The 16080-nt window shown below is 43.9% G+C and overlaps 1 long non-coding RNA gene across 2 annotated transcripts in view; it reads right to left on the bottom strand.

The window, feature by feature from the left end:
• LOC129049194 (uncharacterized) overlaps positions 1-16080 on the bottom strand; it is a 64634-nt gene that overhangs the window by 34382 nt on the left and 14172 nt on the right. For both annotated transcript variants that reach the window (XR_008512050.1, XR_008512051.2), the window contains exons 2-3: positions 3750-3997; positions 489-649 (exon numbers count right to left, since the gene is read on the bottom strand). This is a non-coding gene — a long non-coding RNA (uncharacterized LOC129049194). The remainder of the gene's footprint in view (positions 1-488; positions 650-3749; positions 3998-16080) is intronic.

Here is a 16080-nt window from a genome sequence, read left to right on the forward strand (position 1 = left end):
GGGACAGAGTCTCGCTTTGTCGCAGGCTGGCGTGCAGTGGCACGATCTCGGCTCACTGCAACCTCCGCCTCCCGGGTTCAAGCGATTCTCCTGCCTCAGCCTCCCAAGTGGCTGGGATTACAGGCGCCTGCCACCATGCCCAGCTAATTGTTTGTATTTTAGTAGAGACGGGGTTTCACCATGTTGGCCAGGATAGTCTCGATCTCTTGACCTCGTGATCCACCCGCCTCGGCCTCCCAAAGTACTGGGATTACAGGTGTGAGTCACTGTGCCCGGCAAAACTGCCACTTTTAAACCATCAGATCTCCTGAGAACTCACTCACTATGATGAGAACAGCATGAGGGAAACTGCCTGCATGATCCAATCACCTCCCACCAGGTCCCTTCTTCCACATGTGGGGATTAAAATTTGAGATGAGATTTGAATGGGGACACAGAGCCAAACCTTCAGTTGGAGTGGATTTATAATCACCGATCTACTCACCCACCTCCAGAAAAAACACACATTGGTGAGAGAGGAGTTGGCATTCTTGAAAAGCGGATGCCCTCTGTAGGCCAGGGATGATGGTGAGAGATGCTTTGATGGAAAGAAGTTTCCTTGGGGGGCAAACATCAGCTTTAACCTTCAGGGGCAAGCACGTCCTGATTCCTGAAAAAAAGCAGAAGACTTAGATGTGATTATCAAAAGGATTTGACTCTAAGGGATATTTGAGGGTGCTTAATAGATCCTAGGGCCTTTGGGGCTGAAATACATGGATGCTAAAGTCTGACCTAATTTGTATAACAACAAAATCTAAGTCTGGGGAAGAGAGGACTGACTAGTCATGATGATGGTGAGTCCAGTCCTTCATCCAATGCCAAGCCTGAGTCACTTTCCAAACCCAGAGCCCTTTGAATAGCAGGGAGACAAGATGCTCTTGAGGAACAACCCAGCAATGCCAGCACGGTGTGTACTGAAGTCTTCCTCCTATCCTTTCAGGAAGGCACTTGGGACAATTTACCAGGGCAATTGGACCCTGGGAAAAGGAACTCATAGACCTTTCAGGATGACTATCTTCTAACTAATGCTAATCCTGCAGGCCCCAAATGCCATCTGTGATTCTCTGGTAGGTGTATGGAATTTTATGGTAATAGCTGATAGTGGGGCTTACTCACAGGGGGACTGTTCCCAGTGACCCCAGTGGGTCCTTGAACTCAGTTATTTCCTCAGTTCTTGGGTGCTTAGTTGTAATCCAAGTACCGGCAGAAGAGTCACACTGGCTCCCTGACCTGTGATGTGAATGTTATTACAGTTGGAAGTGTTAAGAGGAAGGCTTTGGAATGGTCCCTTCCTGCTGAAATAATAAACCAAATGCTTTGGGTCTATTAACTCATTGAATTTTCACAACAACCCTATGATGTAGGAAATATGATCGTGCTCATTTACAGATGAGGAAACTGAGGCACAGAGACGTTAAGCAATTTGCCCAGGTTTACATGGCTAGTAAGAGTGAATTCAAATCCAGTCAAATTTTAGAGTCCACACACCGAGCAAAAATCCTTAGTCAGGCTGGGCACAGTGGCTCATGCCTGTAATCCCAGCACTTTGGGAGGCTAAGGCAGGAGGACTGTTTGAGCCCAGGAGTTCAAAACCACTAGGGGCAACACAGTGAGAACCTGTCTGAAAAAAAAAAAAAGTAGCTGGGCATAGTGGTGCATGCCTGTAGTTTCAGCTACTCAGGAGGCTGAGGCAGGAGGATCACCTGAACCCAGGAGGTCGAGGCTGTAGTGAGTTATAATTGTGCCACTGCACTCCAGCCTGGGTGACAGAGGGAGATATTGTCTCAGAAAAAAAAGTCCTGTCAGCTGAGATGCTTGCTACAGGCAAAAGGGACATCAAAGGAGTGGTGGAGGAAAGATGTTATAAACACCAATTGTGCCCTTGTGAATATTGTAGAAACAAGGAATGAAGTAGCTATTCATGTTGAGTATAGTTAAGAAGCCCAGGAATAGAATTTGAAGTCATACTGAATGGGTTGAGATCCCAGATGTACTGCTGAAGATGTTGAAAAATTTTCTTAACTTCTATTTGGCTCAATTTCCCCATAAGTTAAAAAAAAGTGGGGAGAAGGGAACACTGATAGTTGTTATTTAGTAGGCTTATTATAAGGATTAAATTAATTAACATTTATGTAAAATGCCTTGAAGGCAGTGTTTGCTATTATTATCTTCCTTACTGTATCATGTACATTTTGATGCAGTTAACTAATTTTCTATTTTATTTCTTTTTTTTGAGACAGAGTCTCGCTTTGTCACCCAGGTTGCAGTGCAATGGCACCATCTCAGCTCCTTGCAACCCCCCGCCTCCCGGGTTCAAGGAATTCACCTGCCTCAGCCTCTTGAGTAGCTTGGACTACAGGCACCTGCCATCATGCCAGGCTAATTTTTGTATTTTTGTAGAGACGGGGTTTCACCATGTTGGCCAGCCTGATCTCTAACTCCCAACCTTAGGTGATCCGCCCACCTTGGCCTCCCAAAGTGCTGGGATTACAGGCGTGAGCCACTGCACCCGGCCTATTTTCTTATGGCTTTTCTCCTACTATTTTGTATAGTCTATGTTAATGATGGCCAAGTTTACAACTTAGTTCAGGGGTTATAGAATAACAAGATGGGCTTCTTCTTCTTCTTCTTCTTCTTATTATTATTATTATTATTGAGACAGAGTCTTGCTGTGTTGCCCAGACTGGAGTGCAGTGGGATCATAGCTCACTGCAGTGGGATCATAGCTCACTGCAGTCTCAAACTCCAGGGCTGAAGCAATCCTCCTGCTTCAGCCTCCCGAGTAGCTGGGACTACAGGTGCACATCACCGTGAAGAGGGTTTATTATTAAACTTGAGGAGGAACAACCATCACTCAGAAGTCCTGGACTTGGAGACAGACTCAGGAGCTGCTATGACTTCAGGTCTCTCCTTTAGGGAAGAGAGTGAACATGTTCTCATTTTTACAAGGGATAGTAACATCTCAAATTATAGAAAGTTATATGGCTTAAAGGTAGATTTTCTTTTTCTTTCTTTTTTTTTTTTTTTTTTGAGATGAAGTCTCGCTTTGTTACCCAGGCTGGAGTGCAGTGGCGCAATCTTGGCTTACTGCAACTTCTGCCTCCCAGGTTCAAGTGATTCTCCTGCCTCAGCCTCCTGAGTTGCTGGGACTACAGGCCTGCATACCGTGCCCGGCTAATTTTTTGTGTGTATTTTTAGTAGAGACGGGGTTTCACCATGTTGGCCAGGCTGGTCTCGAACTCCTGACCTCAAATATTCCACCTGCCTCGGCCTCCTAAAGTGCTAGGATTAGTGGCATGACCCACTACACCCAGCCTTAAAGGTAGATTTGCTGTGGATGCTTTCCTTTTAAAAATTATGACTACGGTGAATGTTCACTAATACTCACCTATAGTTTATCCAATTAGTTATGATACTGGTTACTGATGCTAATGCTGATAATGGCATCAGACTGTAGCGCTCATAGAATAATTATGTAATGTCATCTATTTCATTAAACTGTAAGCTCCATGAAGGTCAGGGTCTTTTCTCTCTTGTTTTCCATCATATACCCAGAGCTACTGCAGTGTGCTGCACACGGGATCTCTCAATACATATTAGAATAAATGACCCATTTATTTTGAGTATGACGATTGTATTAGTCACCTATTGATGGATAACAGATGACTAGAAATTTAGCAGCTTAGAACAGCACACATTTAATATCTCACCGTTACTGTGGGTTTGGGTCAGGAGTCCAGGCATCCGTTTGTTGGGTCCTCTATTCCAGAGTCTCTTTGGAAAGCTGCAATCCCATTTCTGACCAAGACTGCAGTCTCATTCACATGGCTGTTGGTAGAATTCGGTTCCTTGTGGGATGTTGGACTGAGGACCTCCATTTTTTGCTGGCTGGCAGTTGAAGATTATCTTCAGTTCCTGCCACATAGGCCACTCCATAGAGCAGCTCAGAGCAGGGCACCTAGATTCATCAAAACCAGGAAGGAGGAATGTGTTAGCAAGAAGGATATTACAACCTTCTGTAACATACTAATGTACATGTAATCACATACATCTCATTATCTACTAAAGGCAAGTGACAAGTCCCACCCACACCCAAGGGGAGAGAATTACACGAGAGCATGAGTACCAGGTGGCAGTGATCATTGGGGGCCGTCCTAGGGTCTGCCTCAAAATTCACCAAATACTGTCATCAGATCAGCTAACCCGGGGTTGTTCCCTAAGGAAGGCGGGATAGTTAATGTCTGTGAAATGGCAGTGAGTCCTCATTAGCTCAGCTCTCATTATCAAAGTCTTTGCGTTGCCAGGTTGCACAGGGAAGCAAAGGTCATCTTAAGATGAAAATATGACTAATATTATCAAATTAGTCCCCACTCTAGCAGACATTTCTCCTCTTAATGCTAGTTACGTCCTTGTACATCCCATTTTTCCAGAGCAGCCGCATGCTAATTATATGAGTCTACAATATAAATTCAATCAAACCAATTGCTCAGGTTCTTCAAAAGAAAATTATTTGAATATCAGAGGCTTTGGAGAGGCTTTTGAGGAAACTGATGAAATGCTCAAATAATTTTGCACGAATGATTTTTGTTTGAATCATGTTGGGAAATTTGAGTGTGGGAGACTATGTATCCTGCTATCATTTCATGTTTGGGAGACTACTATGAAAAAATTCCAGCAAAATATATATTTTTTTCATTCTAAGAAAATTACCCACATGCAAAACAACCCAAATAATTGAACCTTAAAAGTAATTTGGCCTGGCTGGGTGCAGTGGTTCACGCCTGTAATCCCAGCACTTTGGGAGGTCAAGGCGGGCGGATCACGAGGTCAGGAGATCGAGACCATCCTGGCTAACATGGTGAAACCCCATCTCTACTAAAAATACAAAACAATTAGCCAGGCGTGGTGGTGGGCATCTGTAGTCCCAGCTACTCGGGAGGCTGAGGCAGGAGAATGGTGTGAACCCGGGAGGCGGAGCTTGCAGTGAGCAGAGATCACACCACTGCACTCCAGCCTGGGCAACAAAGCAAGACTCTGTCTCAAAACAAAACAAAACAAAACAAACAAAAAAAAGTAATTTGGCTGGGCACGGTGGCTCACGCCTGTGATCCCAGCACTTTGGGAGGCCAAGGCGGGCAGATCACGAGGTCAGGAGATCGAGACCATCCTGGTCTTTAGCAGTGAAACCCCGTCTCTACTAAAAATACAAAAAAAAAATTAGCCGGGCGTGATGGTGGGCACCTGTAGTCCCAGCTACTCAGGAGGCTGAGGCAGGAGAATGGCGTGAACCCGGGAAGTGGAGCTGCAGTGAGTGGAGATTGCACCACTGCACTCCATCCTGGGCAACAGAGTGAGACTCCATCTCAAAAAATAAATAAATAAATAAATAAATAAAATAAAAAGTAATTTTAAAAATAACATAGTTTCATAGTTTTACTGTTTACTATAGTTTACTGTAAATTTTGGTCTCTTGTGAGTGGCGCTTTGATTCAAATCCTAGCTATGTCAGTTACTAGCTGTGTGATCTTGGACAAGATATTTAACTTTCCTGTGCCTCATTTAACACATATATAACACGGGGATACCAATAATAATAGTATTTATAGCACTAACTACACCATCTGACTCTAGCAACAACCCTGTGAGGTCAGTGTTATGGCAGGTGCCTTAGACAGAGTGACTTGTGGTTGGGATAAGATGACCAGATGTCCCATTTTAATCTCTAAAATATTAAGCCTTAGCATCATAAACCAGGATGCCCAAGTAATTAGGGAAGCTCAGAGGGTATGTGCAAGTTTTGGATAATTTCCTTATCCAAGTCTAAACGGTTTTGGAAAAAGTTCTGCCTAACGTGAATTCACCTAAAAGAGAAACCAAATGATATTCTCTCCCTCTCTTTCCTCTTCTTCAACTAAACCTTTCATTCCTTAGCTCTCCCCTGCTCCCAAACCCACCTCTTAATTTCCTCCAGGATGCTGTCTAAGGTCTGTGAACAGTACCCTTAAGTTCTCAGGAAAAGAGAAACAATCTAAATCAAAAATGCAAATATGCAAATATTGAACCACCTTCCAACTGTTTTGTTTGAATAGAGAGAGAAAAACCCAAAGCAAGACTCAGGAGTGTTAAAGTTCATTTTCAAAACACAGAGCAAACAGCGTTCATTCTTAATAAGTCAACGGAGCATAACAGAATTCAGAGGGACCAAGGAAAGGGTTACTGCACGACAGATCAGTGACACAAACATAAGCGGTGGAGTCCACAGAGGGGCAAACACAGGAGACTGAGCTGCTGCTTGGGGCAAGAAAGGCTCATTGGAACTTGGGGTTCTGAGCATGAAACCTCGCATTCCCCATTCAAGCAAGTCACAACATCTCTGCTTCTTCAGATGTACAGAATAACAAAATCCTTAGAGGACAAGCTTGGGGAAAAGAAAAGAAATGGTGGTATCCAAGTAGTATTGAAGTAGTATTGGCTTTGGAAAGTAATAACTAAGGGAGAAAAGAAGCATGATTCCATAGTTGGTGCTGGATACAATCTAAAGCTTATAATAAATTTATGTCACTGTAGAAATTTTGAGTCCACTTTGATGGAAATGAAAAGAAACTATAGGTAACATAACACATGGTATTTAATTGTAAGGCTTGAAAGAGGATAATCTCCTTAACAAAAGCACATGGAGAATTCAAAATCATGTGGTGGTATTTCTCATCTCAGTAAGATGAGAAAAGGGGATTGGAGAATATTTACACTTCCAGGAACCCCAGAAAAACAAGGAGCAATAAATATTTTCTAGATGGGTCATAGATCTTAAGTTCAAAAAATTCTTATTATCACTCATAACTCTGATCACTACCATTTCAATATAACAGTTTATTACATATGTGTTTAAACTGTCTAATATATAACTTTAACCTTGAGTCTATGATATCTACAAAGCTTGTAAACCATGTCCCTGTTATAAGTATTAGAGTGTTATTTGTAGGAAATTAGATTTCCTCACTGTCTTGGATCACATTGCCTAGAAGCAGAGCCTGAGACAGGGATTGGAGTGTGCATGATTTGAAGGAATGCAATCTGGAGAAAGGGAGTGAGGGAAGGAGAAGGCGGGAGAAGGGGCTCAGCAAGGCTAGGGTCTGAAGCCTGGAAAGGAGCTTCATCCTGATCCTGCAGCCAGCTCTGCAGCATAGATTACAACTCAGAATAGGTCCCATGTTGAGGCCTGGCACGGCTGATGCCTGTAATCCCAACACTTTGGGAGGCCAAGGCAGGAGGATCGTTTGAGCTCAGGAGTTTGAGACCGGTCTGGGCAACATAGTGAAACCTTGTCTCTACTAAAATTAGCTGGGCATGGTGGTGCACGCCTGTAGTACTAACTATTTGGGAGGCTGAGGTGGGAAGATCGTTTGAGCCCTGAAGGTTGAGGCAGCAGTCAGCCATGATTGCACCACTGCATTCCAGGCTGGGTGACAGAGATCCTGTCTCAAAAAAAGAAAAAGGAATTGAAGAATTGACTCACATTGAGGCAAGGGGGCCAGCCTCAGAACCTCGGTCATTGGCTACTCCTTATGACTGGGGAGGTAGTGTAATTTATTTATTTGGGGTGAGCCAATTCTCGAAAGAAGGGGAAAGCTGTGAGTGCTCAGCAGCCAAAACTTCAGCACCTGAGGGTGAGTGCACCAGCCAGGTAGAAGGCACCTGGGGGCTGGGCGTGGTGGCTCACACCTGTAATCCCAGCAGTTTAGGAGGCCGAGGCAGGTGAACCACTTGAAGTCAGGATTTCAAGACCAGCCTGGCCAACATGGTGAAACCCCATCTCTACTAAAAATACAAAAATTAGCCAGGCGTGGTGGTGTGCACCTGTAATCCCAGCTACTTCAGAGGCTGAAGCATGAGAATCACTTGAACCCAGGAGGCGGAGGTTGCAGTGAGCCGAGACTGTGCCACTGCACTCTAGCCTGGGAGACAGAGTGAGACTCTGTCTCAAAAGTAAAAAAAGGCCAGGCGCAATGGCTCACTCCTGTAATCCCGGCACTTTGGGTGGCTGAGGTGGGGGTGGATCACCTGAGGTCAGGAGTTCGAGACCAGCCTGGCCAACATGGCGAAACCCTATCTCTACTAAAAATACAAAAATTAGCTGGGCGTGGTGGCAGGCACCTGTAATCCCAGCTACTCGGGAGGCTGAGGCAGGAGAATAGCTTGAACCCAGGAGGCAGAGGTTGCAGTGAGCAGAGATCACGCCATTGCACTCCAGCCTGGGTGACAAGAGTGAAACTCTGTCTCAAAAAAAATAAAATAAAATAAAGGCACTGGGTCAGCACACCAACAGTACCCAGCACACTCACTACAGCTGCAACACGAGCTCAGCCACCTGTGACAACTAAGCCACTATCTACAACCTCACCAGCCTGTGTCAAGGAATCTCATTACTATAAATATGGAAGACAGGTTCTTGGTTGTCTGTCACCAGTGTTCGCTTTGCCATTGAAGCCTGTTTGAAACAAATACTTTCTCTGGCAGATTCAAATATAAATACAATGGGAATTGCTATTTTTCCACAGCCACAGGCAAAACCAATTAAAGATGGATAAAAGTAAATAATGTTTAAAAAACAAACATTAGAAACTGGAAGAAAGTTGAATTGAATATTCATCATCATTCTCAAAGGTAGATGATTTTTCAAACCTAGAAGTAAGGAGGAAAAATCATGAAGGTTTTATCATATAAAAATGTAAAACCTCTGGCCGGGAGCAGTGGCCCATGCCAGAATCCCAGCAATCTGGGAGTCTGAGGCAGGCGGATTACTTGAGGTCAGAAATTCGAGACCAGCCTGGTCAACATAGCGAAATCCTGTCTCTACTAAAAATACAAAAATTAGCTGGGCATGGTGGCAGACGCCTATAGTTTCAGCTATTCAGGAGGCTGAGGCAGGAGAATCTTTTGAACCAGGGAGGAGGAGGTTGCGGTGAGCCAAGATTGCACCACTGCACTCCAGCCTGGGTGACAGAGACAGACTCTGTCTCAAAAAAAGAAAAAAGTAAAATTTCTATCCACCAGGGAAAAAAAGAAAAAACAACAGTGCATTGACAAAATTAAAAGGTAAACAACAGTTAGCAAAGAATATTTCTGCAAATTTAAAAACAAAAATTCCTTGTCAAATCAAAGTTGCTAGTGTGTACCAGATAGTGTTTTCACAGCATGCTCCTTGGCCATATTCCGGAGTAAAATCCCCACCCAACAAAAGAAATATTCCTTTTTGAGTGCTGTCAATGACTAGCTGTGACCTTGAGGAAGTTACTTAATTGCTCTATACCTCAGTTTCTTTATAACGTGGGGACAATAATAGTACCTGCCTCTTTTTTATCATGATGGCTGCAAGAGCCACGGGTCCTACTAGGAATTAATGGTCCTTATTTATTTATTTTAGAAACAGGGTCTCGCTCTGTCACCTAGACTGGAGTGCAGTGGCATGATCATGACTCACTGCAGCTTTGAACTCCTAGGCTCAAGTGCTCCTCCCTCTTCAGCCTCCTGAGTAGCTGGGACTATAGGCACACGCCATCATGCTTGCCTAATTTTTTTTTCTTTTTTTGTAGAGACAGGGTCTCACTATATTGCCTAAGTTGGTCTAGAACTCCTGGGTTCAGGCGAGCCTCCCAGCTTGGCCTCCCAAAGTGCTGAGATTACAGGTATGAGCCACCATGCTCAGCCTAATTGTCTATACTTATAGAAAGAGGAAATCAAGAGTTAGAAAGAGAAAGGGGAGCTATGGTGGGTGACACAGGACAACTACTAGGGAGGAATACACAGAGATAGGGTTGACAGAGTTCAAGGAAGTATAGCCAGGCAGGTTCTACCATGCTCTGGCATGAAGCTATCCTTGGCAGAGGTAAAGACTTAGAACTTGGGTCAGGGAATTGTCAGGGGACCCCTAACACTCCCCCTTATCTACTATGACAGAAACAAAATTCGTTTCTTCTTCGTCTTCCTCGGCTTCTTGTAGTGGATGTGGTCATAAGACCAACTTCTAGTCTATGGAATATGAGTGGAAGTGGTGGGTGCCATTGCTGGGCTGACATGCATTGTGTTCCTTCCTTTCCAACAGCTGGAAATTGGATCTAATGACTCAAACCTGGACCTTGCAGAAGGCAAGAGGCCCGAACACAGGGCAGAGCCACTAGACGGAAAGAGCTTGGGTCCCAGAATTACTCTGTGGAGCAGAGCTGCCAACCAACCTGGAACACCCACACTGGCAGTTTTGTGAGCAAGAAATAAACTTCGTTATTCCTTACAGAACTAAATTAACAGGTCTTGTTACAACAATTTAGTCTGCCCACTAATACAGCAATGTTGAGCTAAGCCCGTTGATAAATGGCACTAAGATCCTTTCCTACAGAAACATCCAAAGCATTCCAGAAGTCACCCTACCAACAAACGGCAGGAGACAACACATTCGTGCTGAAAGCTACACATACAATTTAAAGGCTACTGCTAGGCTGGGCGCGGTGGCTCACACCTGTAATTCCAGCACTTTGGGAGGCCAATGCAGGCAGATCACAAGGTCAGGAATTCGAGACCAGGCTGACCAACAAGGTGAAACCCCGTCTCTACTAAAAAATATAAAAATTAGCTGGGCATGGTGGCGCGTGCCTGTAATCCCAGCTACTTAGGAGGCTGAGGCAGGAGAATCGCTTGAACCTGGGAGGCAGAGGTTGCAGTGAGCCGAGATCATGACATTGCACTCCAACCTGGGTGACAGAGCAAGACTCCATCTCAAAAAATAATAGTAATAAATAAAGGCTACTGCCAAAAGCACTTCCCTTTCCCCTCTTGGCCTAAAGTAGGGGTTGGCAAACTTTTTCTAGATATTGTACATGGCTTTGTAGGCCATTTAGTTTTACAACTACTCAACTCTGCCAGGGCGCGGTGGCTTATGCCTGTAATCCCAGCACTTTGGGAGGCTGAGGCGGGTGCATCACTTGAGTTCAGGAGTTCAAGACCAGCCTGGCCAACATGGGAAACCCCTGTTCTCCAAAATTAAAAAAATTAAAAATAAATAAAAATAAAACTACTCAACTCTGCCACTTTGTTAGCACAAAAGCCACCATAGATAATACTGAAATGAGTGGGTGTGGCTCTGTTCCAACAAGTCATGATTTACAAGAGCAGAGTGTAGGCTATCTTTGGCCTGCAGGCCATAGTTTACTGACCCCTGGCCTACAAGGACCCCTGGAATTTCCACTGTTAGACACTTGTTTGGCCTATATGTAGGAGGGTCTTATTAAAATATAAACATAGGCAGTAAGCCAAATTGTAAAAGTCTGCATGTTTTGTGTTCTAATGACAGCCTTATGTTGCACCTGATTTTCTTAAGAAAGCTACATTATAATAGGTTGACACTCCTGACCAAGGGTCTAAGGTTAAACTTTTATAAAAATTATGGCCATCATATTTAATCAATTAACTTTATACCTGCCTGATGTAATGCTTTCTAAAATAGATAAGCATACTTTAACAGGAAAATATTGTGAATACTCACATCAATTTTTTTTTTGAGACAAGGTTTCACTCAGTATCCCAGGCTGGAGTGCAGTGGCATGATCTCAGCTCACTGCAGCCTCCACCTTCTGGGTTCAAGCAATTCTCCTGCCTCAGCATCCCAAGTAGCTGGGACTACAGGAGCACACCACCACGCCGGGCTAATTTTTGTATTTTTAGTGGAGATGGGGTTTCATCATGTTGGCCAGGCTGGTCTCAAACTCCTGACCTCAAGTGATCCACCCACCTTGGCCTCCCAAAGTTCTGGGACTACAGGCGTGAGCCACCACACCCGGCCTCATATCAATTTTATTTAAGACATTTCTAGAGAAAGTTATGATTGATTGATCTGCTATCATGGTCCAGATGCTGAGTTAGGAGCTTTAAATACATCATCACAAAAACTCCTAAGGTGCCTCACAGAGGGAGAAATTGAAGCTTAGAGGGGTTAAGTAATTTGTCCAAGATAACCCAATCAACTGATAAATAACCCCACCAGACATGTTTAGTTTCAAAGCCTCTATTCTCATACCACAGCATCCTGCCCAGGAAAAAGAAGGGCATGGGTTGAAATTTTGATGGGAAACTAGAGGCTGGCTAGAAGAAGAGGCCACATGAGTTCTGCATCTCAAGGCATAGGTTTCTATGGTCAAAAGTATCAGGAGCAGAAGCTTGGCCACTGTGCATTTGTCAATGGCCATTCCATGAATAACTGGCATGTATTCCAAGTGGGAATTATTGTAAGTACATGTGAGTAGCCTACAAAGAGGAGATATGAAATTAATAAGTTTACTGAGTACCTACCATGTGTCAGGCAGTGTTCTATATACTTTACACGGATTCTATCATGTAATCTTCACAGTAAGGTAAGTACTATTATCATCTCCATTTTATAGTCAAGGAGACAGAAGCACAGGGGGATTAAAGTAATTTGTCCAAGGTCAAACAGAAAATGGAAAAGCTGGCCAGGCCGGTGGCTCGTGCCCATATAATCCCAACACTTTGGAAGGCCAAGTCGGGTGGATCACCTGAGGTCAGGAGTTTGACACCAGCCTGGCCAACATGGTGAAACCCTGTCTCTACTAAAAATACAAAAAATTAGCCAGGTGAGGTGTCAGGTGCCTGTAATCCCAGCTACTCGGGAGGCTGAGGCAGGAGAATCGCTTGAACCTGGGAGGCGGAGGTTGCAGTGAGCCGAGATTGCACCATTGCACTCCAGCCTGGGCAACAACAGCAAAACTCTGTCTCAACAACAACAACAACAACAACAAAAGACAGAAAGAAAGAAAAGAAAAAGAAAAAGAAAATGGAAAAGCTAGGCTTGATGCTATCAGATCTCAAAGACCACATCTTCATGTCCTATGCTATACTGCTTCCTGAAACAGCAAATGGTAAAATTCTACATTGTTATAATTATTCTTATCACTATCCCTGTTCATTTCTCTAAATAACTTATCACAACTTGCAATGATATGTATTTTGTTTTCTTTCTTGTCTCTTTAAATAGTAAGTACCATGAGGGCAACCATGTCTATTTTATCTACCAGTCTCATTCCTCATACAATGCCTGGCACCTTGCAAGCATTTGATGAATATTTATTGAATGAGTTCATGGGCCAACAGGGGAACTTGTGATAGGATAATGTCTATGCGATGGAAAGTGGTTCTTTTCCTAGTAAAACTCAAAACAAATAAACAAACAAATCAGAGTTGGAACCCTTGTGTATGGCTACTAGGATTATGTGACGGTACAGATGGTAGGAAAACAGTTTGGTAGTTTCTCCAAGTTAAATATAGAATTACAATATAATCCAGCTAATACTAGTATATATGTAGTAAGTAGTAGCATTTAGTACACATACAGTAAATTACTGGTTTAATTATTAGTAATTATTATATATTCCACTCCTAGGTATATACCCCCAAAATTGAAAGCCAAGACTTAAGCAAATACTTGTACACTGAAATTCATAGTGGCATTATTTGCAATAGCCAAAAGATAGAAACAATCTAACTGTCTACCAACGAATGAATAAACAAAATCTGTTATATCATATGATAGAATATTATTATAGAAAGGAAATTCTGATACATGCTACCACATGGATAAACCTTGAAAACATTGTGCTAAGTGAAATAAGCCAGACACAGGACAAACATTATACGATACCACTTACATGAAGTTCTTAGAATAAGCAAATTCATAGAGACAGAGCATAGAGTAGTGGTTACCAGAGGTTAGGAGCAGGGGGGATGAGGAGTTATTTCATGGGCACAGTGTTTCAGTTTGGGATGATGAAAAATCCTGGAAATGAACAGTGGTGATGGCTGCACAACATTATAACACTGTAAGTACACTTAAGGCTACTGAATTGTACACTTAAAAACTGTTAAAATGAGCCAGGCACGGTGGCTCATGCCTGTAGTCCTAGCACGTTGGGAGGCCGAGGCAGGTGGATCACCTGAGGTCAAGAGTTTGAGACCAGCCTGAAAACATGGTAAAACCCCGTTTCTACTAAAAATACAAAAATTAACTGGGTGTGGTGGCAGGCACCTATAATCCCAGCTACTTGGGAGGCTGAGGCAGGAGAATCACTTGAACCCAGGAGGCAGAGGTTGAAGTGAGCCAAGATCGCACCACTGCACTCTCCAGCCTGAGAGACAGAGCGAGACTCTATCTTTAAAAAAAAATGGTTAAAATGGGCCAGGTGCGATGGTTCACACCTGTAATCTCAGAACTTTGGGAGGCAGAGATCGGTGGATCACTTGAGCCCAGGAGTTCGAGACCAGCCCAGGCAACATGGTGAAACCCTGTCTCTGCAAAAAAAATACAAAAATTAGCCAGTTGTGCATGCCTGTAGTCCCGGCCACTCAGGAAGCTGAAGTGAGAGGATCACTTGAGCCCAGGAAGCAGAGGTTGCAGTGAGCCAAGGTCACACCACTGCACTCCAGCCTGGGTGACAGAGTAACACTCTGTCTCAAAAAAAAAAAAAGTTAAAATGATAAATATTGTTATGTATAGTCTACCAAAAATTTTTTTGAAATAGGAAATATAAAACTGTTTCCACCAGCACATCACTCTGGTCAGAGAGAGCCACCAAGCAGCAGCTGTCCTCAGGATAAAGGTGCTGGTGTCTGCAGAGCCCAAGGGGGCTGAATGATGGCAGTGAGTCTCTGGCAATACAGATGATACTGATTCTTCATAGAGTTAAACTCTGAGCCACAGCAGGCAGAGCCCAGCTCATGCTGGTCATTATGATAAAGTCCTGGGCGCAAGGAAGTGGGTGCTCCACTGCAGAACGAGTGGTGAACCTCAGACACCATGGAAAACAGAAGATTCACAAGACAGAATCCTGGTGCGAACATTTCCACAGGATGGGGACAGAAACATGTCTTTCAACTACCCGTGGTATCCACCAATCCTCTGGTAAGAAAGGACCGAAGGCTCATGCCAGGGCCTACTGCATGCGACACAATGTTGTTCAAACAACAAGTGCCTGGGACTACTGAACACTGCCCATAGCTCCAAGAAAAGTGTTACACATTTTTATCATTAATACTTCGGCATGAATTAGCTTGCTAAGGAGATAAGCAAGTTAATGACTTTCTAAGGCTCAAAGAAAGAAGATCCAGGTAAATAAGTTTTTGTTTTTTGTTTTTTTTTTTGAGACAAGAGTCTCACTCTGTCACCCAGGCTGGAGTGCAGTGGCGTGATCTCTGCTCACTGCAACCTTCGCCTCCCGAGTTCAAGCAATTCTCCTGCCGCAGCCTCTTGAGTAGCTGGGATTACAGGCACCCGCCATCATGCCCAGCTAATTTTTGTATTTTTAGTAGAGACAAGGTTTCACCGCGTTGGCCAGGCTGGTCTCAAACTCCCAGTGTCAGGTGATTCGTCCGCCTCGTCCTCCCAAAGTGCTGGGATTACAGGGGTGAGCCTCCATGCCTGGCCCCAGGTGAATAAGTTTTGTAGGAGACAGAGATAGTATTCAGGAAGAAGCAAGGGATAGAGCCTAAGTGGATAGCCAGAGTGAAGCCCAAGAGGGCTGGAGGCCACAGGAGGGGAGGCTCTGAAATATCCAAAGGAAGCTCAGAGGGCACAAAAGAGAAGGTCTGGCTTCTTTCCAAACGTTAGTGTCCATGAAATGGAGCCATCTAACCTCCAGAGAGTAGCGAGAGCCTCTCATCAACTGCCCTTCCCTAGCTAAAGCAGGGGCCCTGGAGCCACAGTTACACTCAGGCAAGCTCGTTCTCATTTTTAGGCCTTATATCAATAAGCCTGCTAATCTTAGCATGTCAATGCTAATCTAGCATGACATGACAATGAGAGGAAAGACATTGGGACTTTGGAGCCAGTCTTTGGGATGAATCCTGCTTCTTCCACTTACTGGCTTAGGAATTACTTAAATTCCCTGAGAATCAGCTTATTCATTCATAGAATGGGTTATTATCAACTTAAGGTAACACCATATACCATGGTAATTCCTATTAGGTAAGTAGGTGCTATGG

The sequence above is a fragment of the Pongo abelii genome, chromosome 10, assembly GCF_028885655.2.
Source record: "Pongo abelii isolate AG06213 chromosome 10, NHGRI_mPonAbe1-v2.0_pri, whole genome shotgun sequence".
Classification (NCBI taxonomy): domain Eukaryota; kingdom Metazoa; phylum Chordata; class Mammalia; order Primates; family Hominidae; genus Pongo; species Pongo abelii.